This window comes from Euprymna scolopes, chromosome 1 (genome assembly GCF_053919585.1).
Source record: "Euprymna scolopes isolate OS-2025 chromosome 1, ASM5391958v1, whole genome shotgun sequence".
Classification (NCBI taxonomy): domain Eukaryota; kingdom Metazoa; phylum Mollusca; class Cephalopoda; order Sepiida; family Sepiolidae; genus Euprymna; species Euprymna scolopes.
The window spans coordinates 86,298,944-86,316,573 of NC_136482.1; positions in this window are offsets into that span (position 1 = coordinate 86,298,944).

Sequence of the window (17,630 nt, forward strand, 5' to 3'; positions counted from 1 at the left end):
CCCACGGGAAGCCATGTGATTTCTAGATAACCGATTGGCCAGACAAGCAAATTTTACCGCCATTACATCGATTGAGAAATTACGACTTTCCAACCACTGGATTCCTGTCCGACGGCAACCCCGGCATGGTTATCGCGTCATATTTGAACGGGCGTTGATAAGTGACCCCGTGCAATTAAACATTTGAACCAATATATCAAGAAATATTGATATCGAGTTTTTGGGTGCGGGAAGGATAATTTGCCAGGAACTCCGGGGAATTCTCTGATAAGCAATGTAGACTGACAATTTCAAGTATAAATATAGAAAAAATAAATTTATTTAGGTAATATTAATCTATATATATATATATATATATATATATAAGTGAAATTGTCTGTGTGTGTAAATTTCCCTATCAAAATACTCTGTCAATTTTCAATCTACAAACGAGATTTGACATAACGGGTATTGAGATTTGGAAAAATCCTTTAAATCGGTTTTCGGCTAGAAATTTACTGTCAAGGGGTCAACGTTCAAAAGATTTGACCTTTGCAGTCTCTGGCAAACTATACATCAAATTCTTAGGTCTAAACATTTGAAACTTTACATAAAGGGTAATCAGACATGCAGCAAGCTTTTTAATTAGTTTTTGAGCGAAAATTTGACTGCCAAGAGGTCAAAAGTGAAAGAGATGACCTGTGCAGACCTTACTAAATTTCTCTGTCAATTTTGGGTTTGAACACTTGAAGTTTTAGACGTAGGTTACTTGGACACGAATCAAACTTTTCAATACATATATATATATATATATATATGCACTTAAAGTTATGAACAATACATAGGGCCCGAGCAAAACTGGGCTGAACTGCTAGTAAATAATAACGGCAGAACCTTGTACATACATAAGTATATATCTGGTCAGCTTTCCAGATTGAATTTCTTTGAAACACGTATTTTGCTTTCAAATATGTAATTAGAAATACCTCTCTATATATAACAATGTTTTATTTACTCGACTCTCGATGATTCATTAAGAGTGCCTGCTAAGTGTTGTCTTGGAGTCCTGCTTATTCATCTTAATAATAACTCTATTTTAAAAGATGTCTTGAGGGTATCGACACATAAGCACTACTAGTAGACCTTGTTATGTAATAAATTAAAAGCGTAGAATACGGAAAATTATGAAGTCGCGTTTACCCTACTATTTCCTATTACTGCTGATAGATATGGATCGATACGTTTTCCCAAGAGTATTAGTGAGAGAATTCTTACTTAACAGAACTCTAACACGATACATCGAACCAGGCCTTTCAGTTCATAACAATGTGTTATGATGCTCCACTTAGTCTACTCTTTCTTCGCTCGATGGAGTAGAAGTTCTTGTAGACTGATAGCAATTTAAATTTTTGATCTAATCCAGATTGCTCTTATTCGCGGGGCTGGATTTCCCCCATGTTAAAAACTGATTTTTCCGTTATCGAGAGGAAAGTAAATCCATCCATCCAGCGTGGCCGTAGCTGAGATTGAACTCACTACACGAGTTTGTAGTGTAATTCAAATCTTGTCGGTAGTTGAATACTTGATGCTTCGCCAGGGCTATCAAGAGTATTTTTTATCGTGACGCCATCACCCTCAAAAGAAGAATACACCGCGCCAGTTTCTCAAGCTGGTATTTTACCTCGCGGTTCATACAGGTAAATAGGTACTACATTTTTTTGTGTGTGCATGTTGCATTTTTGTTTTTAAAAAGTTGAATTGCTTTCACCCACGAGTTACTAAAATAACAAACAGTGTAATCCGGATATAAGAGAACCTTATAAAAACGGATATAAGAGAGATTTTCTCTGGTCGCAAATTAGAGCCTGTGTAAATGTAGAGTATAACCCGGATATAAGAACCTCGGGTGTAAGTGTAATCAAGTTATAAGGGAGATGCAGTGACCGGAGAAGAAGTCGCTTATGTCCTGTTACACTGTATCTCTTATATTATCTATACAAGAGTATCGAATAAGTTTAGAAATTAAAAATTTAATGTTTAAATTTTCTCAATTTTGAGAAAGGTCATTAATAATGTTGTCACATATGCGATATGTCCATAATGATACGTCTTAATGAAAAAAATACTGATAAAAAACTTTGATAATAATGTTGTCCGATGTGTGTATACTTTGTCTCCGAAAAAGTTCGCTTCGTGCACAAGAGTAGAATGATTGCAAGAACTGGAACGACATCTTAACAGTAAAGGGAAAACAAACGCATATTATTAAACAATTTTACGCATTCAAGTAAGAAATTTTATACAGAGTGAGAAGGTTAGGTTTGTCGCCTGAAAAAAAAAAAACTACGGCCTTATTTTAAAACATGTATTGAAAAAAAAACTAAATTCTAGTAACTAGATTATGTAGTAGAGCTCGCATTTATTCAATGTAGCCGCCTTCAGCTTCATTCATCGCCTCAATACGGGTCCAGAACTGGGGGCATGCATATTCTACAAGTGCCGGCGAGAGCTAGGCAAATACTCGGCGGATGGCGGCGATCAGGCTGTTTTTCGTGTTGTGAGAGGTCATGTTGGTGATGTTCCTGACGTATGACCAAACAAAGTAATCCAGTAGGTTCAGATCGGAGGAGAAAGAGAACCAGTGAGAAAAGGGTACAAGTATTAGCAATTCTTCTGAAGCCAACACTGGATTCCGTTGGGATTGTCTGCCGGCGCCGGTTCCTGCTGCCACACCGAGCGTCTGCAAGCGGCCACCTGATTGCACCGGGCTATCATCACACTCTTAAGCACATCCAATACAGTTTATTGTTGACTTTTAAGCCGACTTCAAAAATGTACGGTGGCATGATGTGGCCCTCACTTGAAATCATACCAAAATCATAACCGTGACCTAAAACTTCGTTGAGCTGTGCCCTTAAGCGTCACATTTCGAGAATGCTTGCAATGGTCCTGTTGTCATCAGTTGGATCGGTAGAGAGCATGAGTTGTACAGCGGCGCATCTCTGATCTCGCTCATTGCACATTGTGTCACTTTTATCCATGATATAAGGCTCCTATCACTCTTGGGATTTGTCCACAACTGGCCAATTAGTAGATGATTTGCCACAAATGGAGAAACCCCGTTTCCCGCTAAAAAAAAAAAAAATTGAATCATATCCTCTTTTCTAGGGCGACAATTTTATCGTTCCAGCTTGAACAAAGTATTAGGTGTGCATAGTAAAACGTGAATATAGAGGAAAGGGTTTTAGAAGTTGTGATTTCGTAAAATTTCGGTCTCCGAAGTTTAGCATTTGTTGGCTCTTCTCATTTCCGGTGGGACGCTCCTCCAATCGTGTTATCGGATTGCGATATGTATCGTAGTTGTGGAAAAGAGAAAAGAAAGTACTATAAACGTTCACCTGACTTCTAAGGAAATTAATTCAAGCGAAAATTACTACAACTAAATAAAACAATCAACAAATAAAATTATAATTCAACTACACGTTATGATACTTCTGTGTACTCTGTATATTGACTGGCATAGCAGATTGGTTTTACAGATTTCTTTGTTTTATTTGACGGCATGTAAACCTTTTTCAGCTCATTTCATGACGAATCAAGTTAGATATGTATATGTACATTGATCTTAGATAATTAGAATAGATTGTTTCTGGGAGGCATTACTCTCAGACTATATAATTGTCTAGATGCATTGCTTTTACAAGAAAAATTCACATCGAAGCAAGAACATTACTTCTAGAACGCACTTCTGAGAGAGGTAGGCAATCTCAGAAACCATCACTCCAATAAAAACATTACTTCCAGAAAAAAAAACATTACTTGGTATTGATAATCTTTGTTCTTAACGTGATTGAATCCGAAACAACAGTCTAGTATCAGTTTTGAGAGAAATCTAAAGAAGAAAAATAAAGAAGGGAAATAAGGTTTTGAATTCTGGGAAAATTAGATCGAATATATTGAGGGTGAACTTATATATACTAGCACATGGCGTGGTCAGTTAATAGATTTGAGCAGACCTATCTAACTTCGCGTTTAGCCGAAGTAAGGGCCGAAGTGAACGAATAGCACAGTCACTAGAATCTGACCCTACGACATGACGGGTCGCAACCCTTAGGCAACAAATGGGTCCCATTTTTGTAGGTGGGGGCGTTACTCCTCTGCACGAAGTTGCAATTAATGAATTCCTGACTCTGCCCACAGAGCGAATATATTAGATGACACTTAAATCCGCTGTACAGAGTGAGTTTATTATTGCAAATATAGGTCTAGATCAGGGGGTCATTAAAGTTTTCGAACGGAGATCCATATTGTAGTCGTTTTAGAGCTACATGGGCTTAAATAAAAATAAATAACTTGGGCATGGTTCATACTGTTTTTCGTTACAGTGAAACTGGTTCACCAAAACCTCATTCTTTTAATAACTTTCTGAACAAAAAAGAAGAACCACTACACTATTTGAACACATTTCCATTTTTCAAAATTTTCTGAAATATTTTTACGTTTACTATAAGAGCTGTGCGGACCAAATTAAATGATTAGTTGGGTCGGAGCAGATCAGTGAGCATCAGCTTGAAGACCCCTAAGCTAGATTATTGTTAGTTGTAGAAAAATATTTCAAAGCGGGCAACTGGACTCATAAACTGCCCAAGTTTTACGTATGGGCTTTTGGAGTAGTAAATGCTATTTAGAAACTTGTAATATGACATTTTCTGTTTGTTGTTTTTAATTTTCATGAGTGGTTTAATTCAATGCTATACTCTTTAAAATAATTTCTATAAAAGATATTTTATAATAGTTGCATATTCAATTTTATTTACACGGATTTGCCCAGGAGTCTTTATATTTTTTATTTCTGATTGTATTTTAAATGTACCGTTATTTAACAAATCTATATATTAATATAATAGCGTGTATGTTATTTTGTGTGTCACGCTCACATTTTTTCTTCCGAGTGAGTGTTGTTTGATTACTATGACCTTTCATTTCTTGTAATAAATAAGTTTAGCAAGAATTCTTCATACACTTTGGTTTTGATTTCGATTATAGCTGATTACACTCAAGTCATCTATTTTCTTTTTATAAATAATTTTACCAAGAATTCTTAATAGGTTTGCTATATATATATATATATATATATATATATATATATATATATAAATTTCTCATCCAGACTTTGCTCCATAATCTCAAGGGAAACCTTTAAGGGTGTCGTTATGGGATGAAAAAGGATATGCCTTTCAAAGGGGACTTCTATGAAGCCTTCTAGGTGTTGTTGGAACGATAAAATATGTGCATTGCAGCCGTAGGAAATTACTTCGAAGAGGACAGGAGTTTCTTGTTTGTACTATAAAGAAACGTGTCTCATACGAAAAAGTCTGAAAATTTATTGAAAGCACCTTGTATATATATATATATATATATATATATATATATATATATATATATATATATAAAGCTGAACGTCTGTGCGTGTGTGTGTGTGTGTGTGTCTGGTCAGGAATAGGCTCCTATATGGTTAACTATTTTTAAAAAACTGATTACATATAATGATAGAAGATGTATCGAGGATCAGGAATGGATATGTTTGATCTGACAGAACGGTGATTCATAAAAATTGTGGCGTCTGCCTTCGCGCCTGGTCCACAAAGTATGGAAATAAAAATGAACTCCATGAAAATATGGCACAAACTTTAACAAAGACTTTTCATATCTATTTGCGTAAGTATACTTTGATAATTATGTTTCAGTTTGAAGAAATATGGTATAATATAATTATTGGGTGTTCGTTCGCGCCTGACCTCCATAGAATGTAAATATGTCACAAAGTTTAACAAGGTTTTTTTAAAAGGGGTGAGAGTCCACAATAACACCTTAACTTTAATCGAAATTCACGTTAGCTTTTATTCATTTTTTTTAGTTGAATCATATTGTGTCGAATAAATTCACCTCATAAATTCACGTTCTTATTAAAGTGAAAGCCAAAAAAAAGTCGAAACTTTAGACAATTTTCGACACGAATTTTGCATAACTCTGTTTTTCCTTCTCCACTTGCACGTGGCACTCTTTCGAAAATAGATAAATAGATAAATAATACAAAATAAGAACGTTACTTGTTATCGTGCCAAAAGAAGGAAAAAATCCCGCTCACGTGATTACGTGTCTTTTTCAAAACATTTACATAACCTTTTGATTTTTATTTATATATCTGTTTAAGCTTTTTATTGATAGTGTACTAGAAGGAATTCAGTTGATTACAACCCTTTCTGTGTGTTCTTTACATTACAAAAGTACAACCTGAATCCGACAGCGCAATACTACACCGTTCAATACTATAAAACTGAAACGAAGCTGTTCTGCTCGAAAAGGGCGCAATTTTCTTCAAATTCATATTTATATAGATTCCTTGCTTTAAAAAACTAAATTAATTACGCGTTTACTTTTTTAATATCCCATTTTGCTGTTTCGGATTATTTTACCAAAGTAAGTAAAGCTTCATTATTTTTCAAAACTGTTTTTGTTTCTTTGTTTTTCGATATTTCGTCGATATTATTTAGTAAGAGTTTTTAGCAGAAAAGACAACAAACGACTAACCGAAAAAATAAATATACAAGAAATAAATGTTACTATAGTCAATATAAGTTCAGTTCATGTTTTATTTGTTTTGAAATAGTTTGTAATGCTCTTTACTTGAAATAATTTCAGCGAACCGAAATTAAAACGAAATTTGAGGCGATAACTACTTAAATGAATTTTTATATAAACCATATGCCATAATCGAATATTCCTCAAGCACAAAATAATGGAAAACATTAAAATATGTTTATAAATATTCCTTACGTTGACGGAACTCTTTTAAATTGTTAACACAGAATGCTCAGGTGCCCCTCCTTCAAATTGAAAACTGGGCTCTCTATTTCAAAGTCGCTGCCATTTTGGTTTTTTTTTAAACCGGTCCGTGAATGAATTGTTTTTTTTTTACAAACTACTTAAAAATACAAACCAATGAACTTTTCTACCATAAAAGTAACTTTTATTGACTATGGTAACATTTATTTCTTGTATATTTATATTATTATATATATAACATTTTCTCTTTGTAAGGAAACATCATTTTGTTTGTCATTCTCGGCTACGAATGGAAACAAAGTTGAAATAAAAAAATATATTTTCGCGAAAATTATCTTTACTTTCATCATATTTTGCTTGTGGTAAAATTTTTGAGTATCAAAACCTATCCCTCTACAACCCCCTCCTTTTCATAATCTATCATACTTTCGTCAATCACAGTCCATTTTCTGTAGGCTGTTTTTGAACCTAGTCAACGGCCGGTACTGCTGCTAGTATATATATATATATATATATATATATATATACATATATATATATATATATATATATATATATATATATATATATATATATATATATATATATATATATATATATAATTCTAATTATCAACTGTTTGGAATTATATGTACATTAAACTCTCATTCAGATTATATTTTTCATTGAGACGAACACCATGTGAAACGATCATCTTTTGTATCATTCATATGCCCAATGTGTTTTATACACACACGCATTATAGAGTGAAACATCTTCTGTGGATAAAGTATATGTAAACAACGCAGGTATATCATATCATGATGAATGGGCTTGTAGATTTCATGTAATGTTAGGAAAGTTGCTCTTACAAATACACATTCCAATGATGTTATATATTATTCAACACTTGTCCGTATAATGTAATCTGAATCAGCATTGTTTCTTTTCTTTTTCGACAAAAGTATTTGAGAAAGTGTCAGTAATTGTGAACAACGCTTAAACCGTATTATCTGACGTTATAGCATCAAACATTAATAGAGGTCAGTAGCTTGCATTCTTTGCGTTTCAGCTGTTCAATACAGTTTTATATACCCGCATCTAGAACAATAGAGAAAAATAATCGATAAATTATGCTCCACACCTGAACATACACCTAATACCAATAATAAAACCTATCAAGAATAGTATTTAAGGCATATTCCAGATACGTATGAAGTATTTCTAATTTAATTTTATCCTAAAATGTTTGATGATAACATGTAGATGTAGAACTTATTCTCATACCAAAATTATATTTAATCTAATTACATAAATAATCAAACACACTATAAATATGATTAATTATTCGCTGTGTCCACGGAACTGACACCCCATATTATGATTCTGTTAATATTATTTAATTCCTGAAAATACGATCACATAATCACAATTATTTTCAGATTATGAAAACGAAATTAAAAAAGAAAATACTTGCTTAATGAAGGAATCGTCCATTTGCAACGTAAACACGACATTCCTAAAATATTGACATTTCATAAATCCCCTTAAGGGGACCATTTTTTATTCGCTCTTTTTTACGAAGTAATTATAAACTATATAAGACTTATCGAGGAAATGACTGCATTTAAAAGGAAGTAACGTGGCATTCGAATCTTTCATTAGATAAGTATACTTGAAGACAATTATAGTCCGAACGTTTTGTGCTTAATTGATAGTATTCTAAAGACAAAACTAATTGAATATAATTTTTAAATCCTTATCAAATCATTGCTTCTGATTTAATTTATTATAATTCGTGAATATGAAATATTTACACATCCTTATGGTTTGCTACATATTGGAGCTTATTACACTCGCATTAGGTATAAGATGATTGTTTACATGATTAACCTGTATTAATTGTTGTGCTTTTTGATAATATGTTTATGTTAAATAAGTGGTTGTCTTTAAGATTATGTATAACGAACGCATTTATCGTGCTTATAGCACTTTTTAACGGGGGTGTTTCTTTTATTTGTTTCTATTGATATGTTCTTTTCAGGTTAAAAATGTATGCTTTTGCTTCAGATGGTATTGTGTGATTTGTTCATTTGATCTTTGATGTCTTGCATAAGCTCGCTAGAGGTTACCAAAACTTATTTTTATCATTCAAACACTACGTTTGAATATCTGGTTAAGTGGTAGTTATCATTTACAACTGCTTTAAAGCTTCACCGCTCACTCATTTTGCGACCAGATTTCAAACGATTTTTACACTTTGTAGGTCACCTTCTCAGCTATATTTTGAAAAAAAAATACAATTTTCTTTCAGTAAAACAAAAGTTATAAAAATAATTATTGTGTTAAAAAATTCTCAGAATCTGTAAGGAACGAAGAGACATGTTTTATTTTATTTTTTTTTTGTTTTTTGATTGGCTATTAGTTACTATAGCAATCAAATCTGTCAGGCTACCTCCAATCGGCTGGGAGCTTCAGATATGATGACGTAACAAGATATATAAAAAAAAACGTGACTAATAATTCACCGCTGTCCCAATCTCTATCGCTCAGTTGTACTGTCGATAACAATTGAAACAGAGAGAGAAATTTTTATTTCAAAGCAAAGTCTGGAAAAATCATGGATTACATAAAAAATGCAAGCATGAAAAGTAATACGGTTAAGATTTAAACATGTAAAAGTAAAAAGACAAGATATTTTCGTAAAAAATATGATAAATGTATAACTAAAAATATTGCAGTATTAATTAAGAATTGATTATATAATGTGAAATTAAATTTTGAAAACTATATTACTTTTCATGCTCGCATGTTTATATGTAATTATTAATGTGTTTTAACTTGAAAGTTTAAGGGTTAATGCATAAAATCAAATATTTGTATTAAAAATGAATTTGGTTTGAATTTCTTTGATGTTTTATTTTTGTTAATTTCGTTTCTGTGTTTGTTGTGAATGCTGTATGTTTTAGCTTGGTGTAAATAGTGATAGTTTTTAGACTGTCAATTCTTATGCGCGTATATGTGCATATCCTGAAGTTTTTTTTTAATAGAACTCATTTATATTTTAATGGTGCGATATAAGTACACGAATAAGTTAGCTAAAAACATTTAATTCTCGGGTATTATTACTTCTTGTCATCATAATGTCATATATATATATATATTATTCCTTAATTGGAATTTTTTATTTTGAGATGAGCATTTTTATGTTAATTTCATTTTTATTAAAAAAAACAACAACTAATAAAGATGAGACTAATAGTCCGAAATAAAAATGGAATTAACATAAAAATGCTCATCTCAAAATAAAAAATTCCAATTAAGGAATAATATATATATATATATACCAATCGGTACGGACCCGACTATGGAAGATCAGATAATAAATAAATGTGGATTTATAAGATCAAAGAATCCAACCGTGATCGCCCTTCGGGGCCCGTGGCGCAGTTGATAGAGACGTTGAATCTCTACGGTTCCAGATGAACATTGTCTGAAGATAGCGGTTTCAATCCCACCCAAAGCGTGCCAGAGGTAATTGGTCAAAAATGTGGTGAGACGACAACAACTACGGATGGCAGTGATGGCTTAGAATGCAGTTAGGAGATTCGAAGTTCCTATCCGTCGCGGTTACCACCTGACGAAGGCCAGAGGAAGTTGGCCGAAACGTTGTGAACCAATAAAAAGATTTAAAAAAAAAACAACAACTAATAAAGATGAGATTAATAGTCCGAAATAAAAATGAAATTAACATCATAATGTCAATGTAACGTAATTATTAGTTGGCTTTTTTTTTTAGAAGTGAATTGTATGGTTGGGTTTCACATTATTTAATTTTACTGCGTTATTTTAGGTTATATGATGAATGAAACGTTGATTTAATCTAAATAAGCGTTTTTCTCGTTACGGACATGGGAATAACTAGACTAAAAGATGCTATACAATAGGAATCTTGTTCATATAGAATGATTCATTGTATTAAGAAAACAAACATTACAGTAATAATTTATTTACAAGTAATGACTTAAATATAGCCGTTTTCTGTGCGGCTTAGAGTTATTTATAAACATTTATTAGTGGGAAGATACGTATATATGTAACCAACTGAAACTCCCCCCTTGGAACAGCATTGTCACTGTAGCCACACCCCAAGGGCGTTTTATTCAGTTATTGTCATTTCACTAAACTGCCATAACTTTGGTGCGATTTGATTACACCTGTTTAAACTTTTACCAGAAAATGGTGTGTCAAATATTATATATTTAACTTATGTTATTAATGTCAATTAATCAAGTTTGTTGTTTCTCCTAATGCAAGTGGCTGGTGTCAGGTTCACACTTTTTATTCAAGTAATTTTGCTATATTGGATAATTATTTTATATTGTTTTTGTTTACATTTGCCTCCAAGTGCACGCATTCATTAAAATGATTTCTTGGTATACTCAACTTAGGTATTAATCATTATGGTGAGTTCATATTTTTATTCAGATGATTTTTGGTAAAGTTGCTAATTATTTTGTTGTTCTTTTGTATGTCCTTGTAAAAATTTCTCGTCACACATGGCCTAGATATTTAATACACTAACTGAACAAATTATTTTGATAGAGCTTCTTAACTAAAGATATCGAGCATCAACGTAGCAGGGAATACTAACTCTGCTTTACCTGTGCATGCACACGTATTGTGAGTGTATATATGTATATATACATATGTGTGTGTGTGTGTGTGTGTGTGTGTGTGTGTGTGTGTGTGTGTGTGTGTGTGTGTGTGTGTGTGTGTGTGTGTGTGCATAATTTTTTATAACTTTGTGTGTAGCACATTTTTGTATATGTCTAGCACATGCACAATTCACGGCGAATAATAACTCCAATCTTCAATTAAAACCTAATACTTCCAAATTATGGGAACGCGACCAAATTATTTCCATAAAACTAGAGCTAGGAGTCAGCCGAAGTGGAATCAACGAATTTCCATTAACTTTGAACTCTGCCATCTAATTTTGCCACGACCGGCACAAGGCTTCACATCTGCTCCATCTGTCGAATCTCCAAACCGTTTATTACATTGGTTAGGGTTGTTTCGAAATTAGATTGCACTATAGCGCACCGCGTGGCGCCATTCGTGACAATATTCCATGGAATTAATCACAATTCGAGAGTCCTTGACTGCAAACAAAAAATACTTCTAAAAAGACAATATGATTTCTGCAGATAAAGATATCAAGAAATTATTTAAAATGAACAAAAATAATATCTCTAAAAAAGCGGTTATTCTTCATTAATTATTAAACCTTGTGTTTTCTTTTGATTATTCGATCAGATTTTGTTTTCAAAATGGTCGTATTGAATGAGTTATTAATTAGATAATTATTTTCAAGTGTCTTCCATTAACATAAAAATTATATAAAATCTTTACAGATTTTATGCGAAAAATCCAGGAATGATTATAAAGTATAAAAAACAAAAAAGGATATGAATTAGAAATTTCATGAATTGATTTTATTTACTAACCCGATGTTAACTGGGAGTTATAGTTTTAAACTTGAATGTATGGGAGAAATTAATTTAATATTGCTTACTTTCTGTGGCGTCATTTTACGGAGACATGTTTTATTTTTTTAACATTAACATTTAGTTTCCTCCATAGAATAAAGATATAAAATTTATCTATCTATCTATCTATCGCCTCTCTCTCTCTCTCTCTCTCTCTCTCTCTCTCTATATATATATATATATATATATATATATATATATATATAATTGATAGAGAAGTTTCGTAGGCGCCGTTCCTCAAAAGATTACTTATACATATATATATATATATATATATATATATATATATATATATATATATATATATAAGTAATCTTGTGAGGAACGACCCCTACAAGCTTCTCTGTCAATTTTTAGTCTACAGACTTGAAACTTGATATATAGGGAATAGGCTTGTAAAACAAACTCGATCAGGTTAAAATACCTGCTAAGGTGTCAAAATGCTTTTTTAAATAATAGAACAGAACGCTCCTTTTCATTTCTGATGTCAGCAAAATAACGGAATGTCACTTGGAAAACATCTTACAGTTAGAACCAGTAGTTTTTCGAACAATGGATTACTAATTTCGAACAGGGGCACCAACTTTACTAGTATCGTTATCAGACACGTTACTCAAAACAAAAGCTTTACATAAAAAATAAAATCCACGTCTTACTATTTTAACAAGTTTCACTTAACTGTTCCGACTATATTTTAGTTTGAATCCGTGTGCAATATGTTGCCTAAAACATATTACATCACTATCAACCTGCCCCATACTTATTACTTCCGTACCGACTGTACGTAAATAAACACGTTCTTTGGGACTGGCAATCACCCAGTTGCTTCCACTACTTATTCCCCAGGCATTTTCTTACTTATTTTCGGCTGTACTTCTTTTTCGTCTTCTTTTTCAGCATCTTCTTAATCATTTTTTCAGCATCTTCATCTTAATCTTCTTCTTGGGCGTCACTTTCTTCCACCGCCTTCTCATCGTCTTCGTCGTTTTTGTTTTGTTTTTGTTTTTAATGCGTCTATGTTTTTTCTGGTTCTTTTTGTTTGTTTTGTTTTGTTTATTTTTTACGTGTCTACTCTTTCTCTCTCTCTCTCTCTCACTCTCTCTCTCTCTCTCTCTGTAACATTCCTTCCCCCCTTTTTATCAAAATGTATGGCGAAGGCATACATTTTCTACTTCCCACATTTACTAAGAATGGGATATATATGCTCACCCCGCTGGCAAAGAAAACTGTCATACCTTTATTCAATATACTATTTCATTCGTTTTCTTTTCTTTTCTATTTTCTTTTGCCTATTTTTTTTTCTTTTACTTCTTTTTCTTTTTTCTTTTTCTTTTCCGTTGTTCTTCTTCTTTTTCTTATTTTTCTCCTTCGTCTTCTTATACCTAAAACTACTACACGATTTCCTACGTGAAGTTCAAGGGCCACGCTATTGATTATAGTTTTTTCTAGAAATATGATTTTGATTCGAAAGTTTTAATGCTCTCATATTCCTTTCAATTTTCGCTCTAAACATTATAGCGATATATTAAGGCTGGTCAAAACAGATTGCGTACTGGATCGGTTTACAGATTGCTTAATGGCATAACAAAGCTGCGCGGCTTTACGAAAAGTAATTGTGCATCTTCAGTAATATTTTGATATAACAGATATGATTATTATTTTCTTTAGACGACATATACTTTTACACAGTTTGTGTAAATAGACATAATTTGGGAATAGAATCATTTAAAATACCGGATTGCCTTCAGACTCTAAACATTTAACATATGGATACTTATGCAGATTATAGACCATGCTGCAATAATAATTATATTATTTATTGATACAGTATTAGGAGGAACTAAAAGTTAAAACAAACAAACTAGCGTATACACTTTGATTTTGTTTGAACTTAATATGTAAAATATAGCACGTTCCATATTGTACATACGTAAAAAACACGTGTTGTGATTATAACATCTTACGTCCGTCAGCGACGCCATTCTTCTAGACATGACGAAAGTAAAACATAATTTTCGAGGCAGCCAGTGCCCACAAGTAACCGCTTCAATCCAGCAATAACTGCCAGTGCCAACCAGTGTCATCAGATGACAGTAACCACCTAAAAATCACTATCCCACAGTTAGCACCGATAACAATCAAAACCGCTACTTGATTACAGTGCTAGACAATTGAAGACAGGTTATTTCATTGCACCCAGTGGGATTCAATGAAATCGCCTCTCTTCAATTGTCTTCAAACAATTTCATTTTGGAGCATTTAGATTCAGGTCGAGACTGACCATAGCCGCCAGTTAACAACAGTAACCGCCACGCACCAACGGTGACAGTTGTAAAAGCCACACTACTCGCAAGTCATCAATAGCGCCAGCAATGACAGCCAATAAACTCCGCTACCTTCCACTGCCAAGTAATGCACTTGCCACTGCCAAGTAATGCACTTGCCACTGCCAAACAATGCACGACAGTAGAAGGCAGATGCTTATATTTCGGCCACTACTGCCAGTGCCAGCAATTTTCTTGAGCCGACACTGGCTAAAAATAGGAACTGCTGCTATCTCTTATGTAAAATCTCAAGTCTGTTGGCTGAAAATTGACAGATTTGACAGACAGACAGACAACTCACTTATATATCTATATATATATATATATATATATATATATATATATAAGTGAGTTGTCTGTCTGTGTCCCTGTGTGCTGTGTGTATAAATTTCCTTACCAAACAACTCTATCAATTCACTGAATTATACGAACCCAGTAAAATTCAAACAATATTACAAACAAGTTTATAATATATATATATATATATATATTAGTTTTACAGAAGTTCAGAAAAACATTGGTACCGTCGGTTTCAAGCCCAAACACAACGGGAAACCGTTAATGTAACACGTAAATAATGTTCAGCTCTCGTCAGCCATCTTGTTTTCTGCCCCGGGGCATATTTTTTCAGGTCCGCATATGTTTGTTTATATAATGATGTTAGTTTTTTATTTATTAGATTATAGCTAGTTCCAGTATAATTTATTTTAATCCGGTATGAATTTTCTTCTTTTTTAATCTTTTTATGTATATATATATATATATATATATATATATATATATATATATATATATATTAAAACTAAAGAAATGTTTGATTAGATTAAGCTGATTAATATTTTAATTATGATTTTATGTCAACAGTATAAACGCAGATGATATGCTAAGAACCATACCAACATTTGCAGACATATAATAACTATCTTAAATCGGAAACTACATATTTGTTCCTTTCATATAAATCAACGTGTTATTCTTATATCAAACAATTAGATATTCTCTATACTTATTTCTTTTTATTATAGGAAGCATCCATATTATTTGATATTTTATTTTATATGGTTACCTCTAAGCTTTGAGTTTTAATTTAAATTGTACGATGTTGCTTTTAGATTTTTTCTTATTTGTGTTAATTGAATTACCCTTAGAATTTATTATATTTTTCGATTCAATGACTCATATGTTGCATTTTTGAAAACCGATCAACTGATTATTTGTTCCTGTTATTATGGCTATTTCAATTCGTATGATGACATATTTCTTTTATACATCTAGCTAATCAAGTTGCATTATTGTTATAGGGAGCAGTTGGTCATTTTAATGATTACGTGTTGTTTCTAGACATTATCCATAATATAAATTTCACCTGTCCGTCTGTGTATGTATGTATGTCTGCCTAAACTCCTTCACCCTAAGCTGGGCACTTTTCTACAGGGAGGGGTCGCTTTTTTCGCCGATATATTTTGAAAATCATCCCCTCTTTTCGATTGTTACGTCGTAATTTAAATCTACGTCACTTCCGGTTTGGCGACGAGCGCAACAGCAAAGACGTCACGTTTTTTTCACGTTCATTTCCTACTTCGCGATACGAATTCGAGCCTGTCTGCCTACTCCCACTTTTTTTTTTTTTTGCTTAACACACACCTTAAAACACCCGGGCAACCCCGAGCATCCAGGCTAGTCTAATATTAAAATTGATGGGTCTCGTATTATTAAGTTGGTCCAAAATTATGTTGTTTTTATACGTTTAACTTCATGCCAAAAAACGACATTTTTGCACCAACCTAATATTTCTTCTCTAACATAGCGTTTATAAACAATGTCTGGTTACACTTTTCTTTAAATGCGGATCTATAAACGTGTTTACAATTACACTAGTGTCTTAATCGAAGTTTTTAATAGTTATTAGAGAATTCAATATTCTTCCGATTATGTCAGCATTATTGGCGTCTATAATAGTTGAAGTTAAGTTGGAAAATAGTGCATGTGATAATTTTAAGGTATTTTTATTAATAATCTTCTCCAATCTATTATTGCATGAGAATTTCTTTGTTTAAATTTGTAGAATTCACTAGGAATATTGTTGAAAATATGATTTCTGTATGAAAGGGATGGACCATATGGAATGTAGGCATATATAATTGTTATTACTATCATTAATTGATTGTAAGTTTTGATTTATGAATCTCAATTAACTTAGCATATTTTACTCACACATTTTCCATCGACACTACTCATTGGTGTACTTTATACAAAATAAATTTCCTTGTTATAGATTTTATGAGTTCTACATTATTATTGAATATCCACGCATTTTGAAAAACATCCTTGATATTCTCTGAGAGATGTTTTTGGTATGTTTTTCACTGACTGTACATAGTTTGAGCTACACTTTATATACAGAGTGCGGCAGAAATATCTCCCACATGCGACCTTCCGAGTCACGTTCGTGCAGTGTCTGAGCAATCATTCATTTGTATGGATGGAGCTGCATATCATTGGGTAGAATTTTTCTGAATGTTTAGTCAGACAATTCCAAGACTAAAGCATGTTTGCGAGTTAAACATGTAGGAGAATGAACAACAGAAAGTTTCACAGTTCGAATACTCTCTGGCGTTCGAACGCTTCAAGGTTTTCTGTTAAGTGCCAAACCTGTAGCTCAAACTTGCAACCCAAAGCTGTATTGATTTTCTATCATTTTTATATTTCATGCCGTTCTAACTTGTAATGAACTCGGAAAGCTCTGTGTGGTATAGCTACAGATTCACCATTCTTCAAAAACATTTCTAGAGTGATGAGCACCAACCATATTGCTTGATAAGGGTATCTGAAAATAATGGCAACTTATTAACTAAATAAAAATATATTTGGCACTTGAATATAGTTTAAAGTTTAAAATGTAGGAGATATTTCTACAGAAGCATGTATTATAAAGTATGGCTTAGTTTAT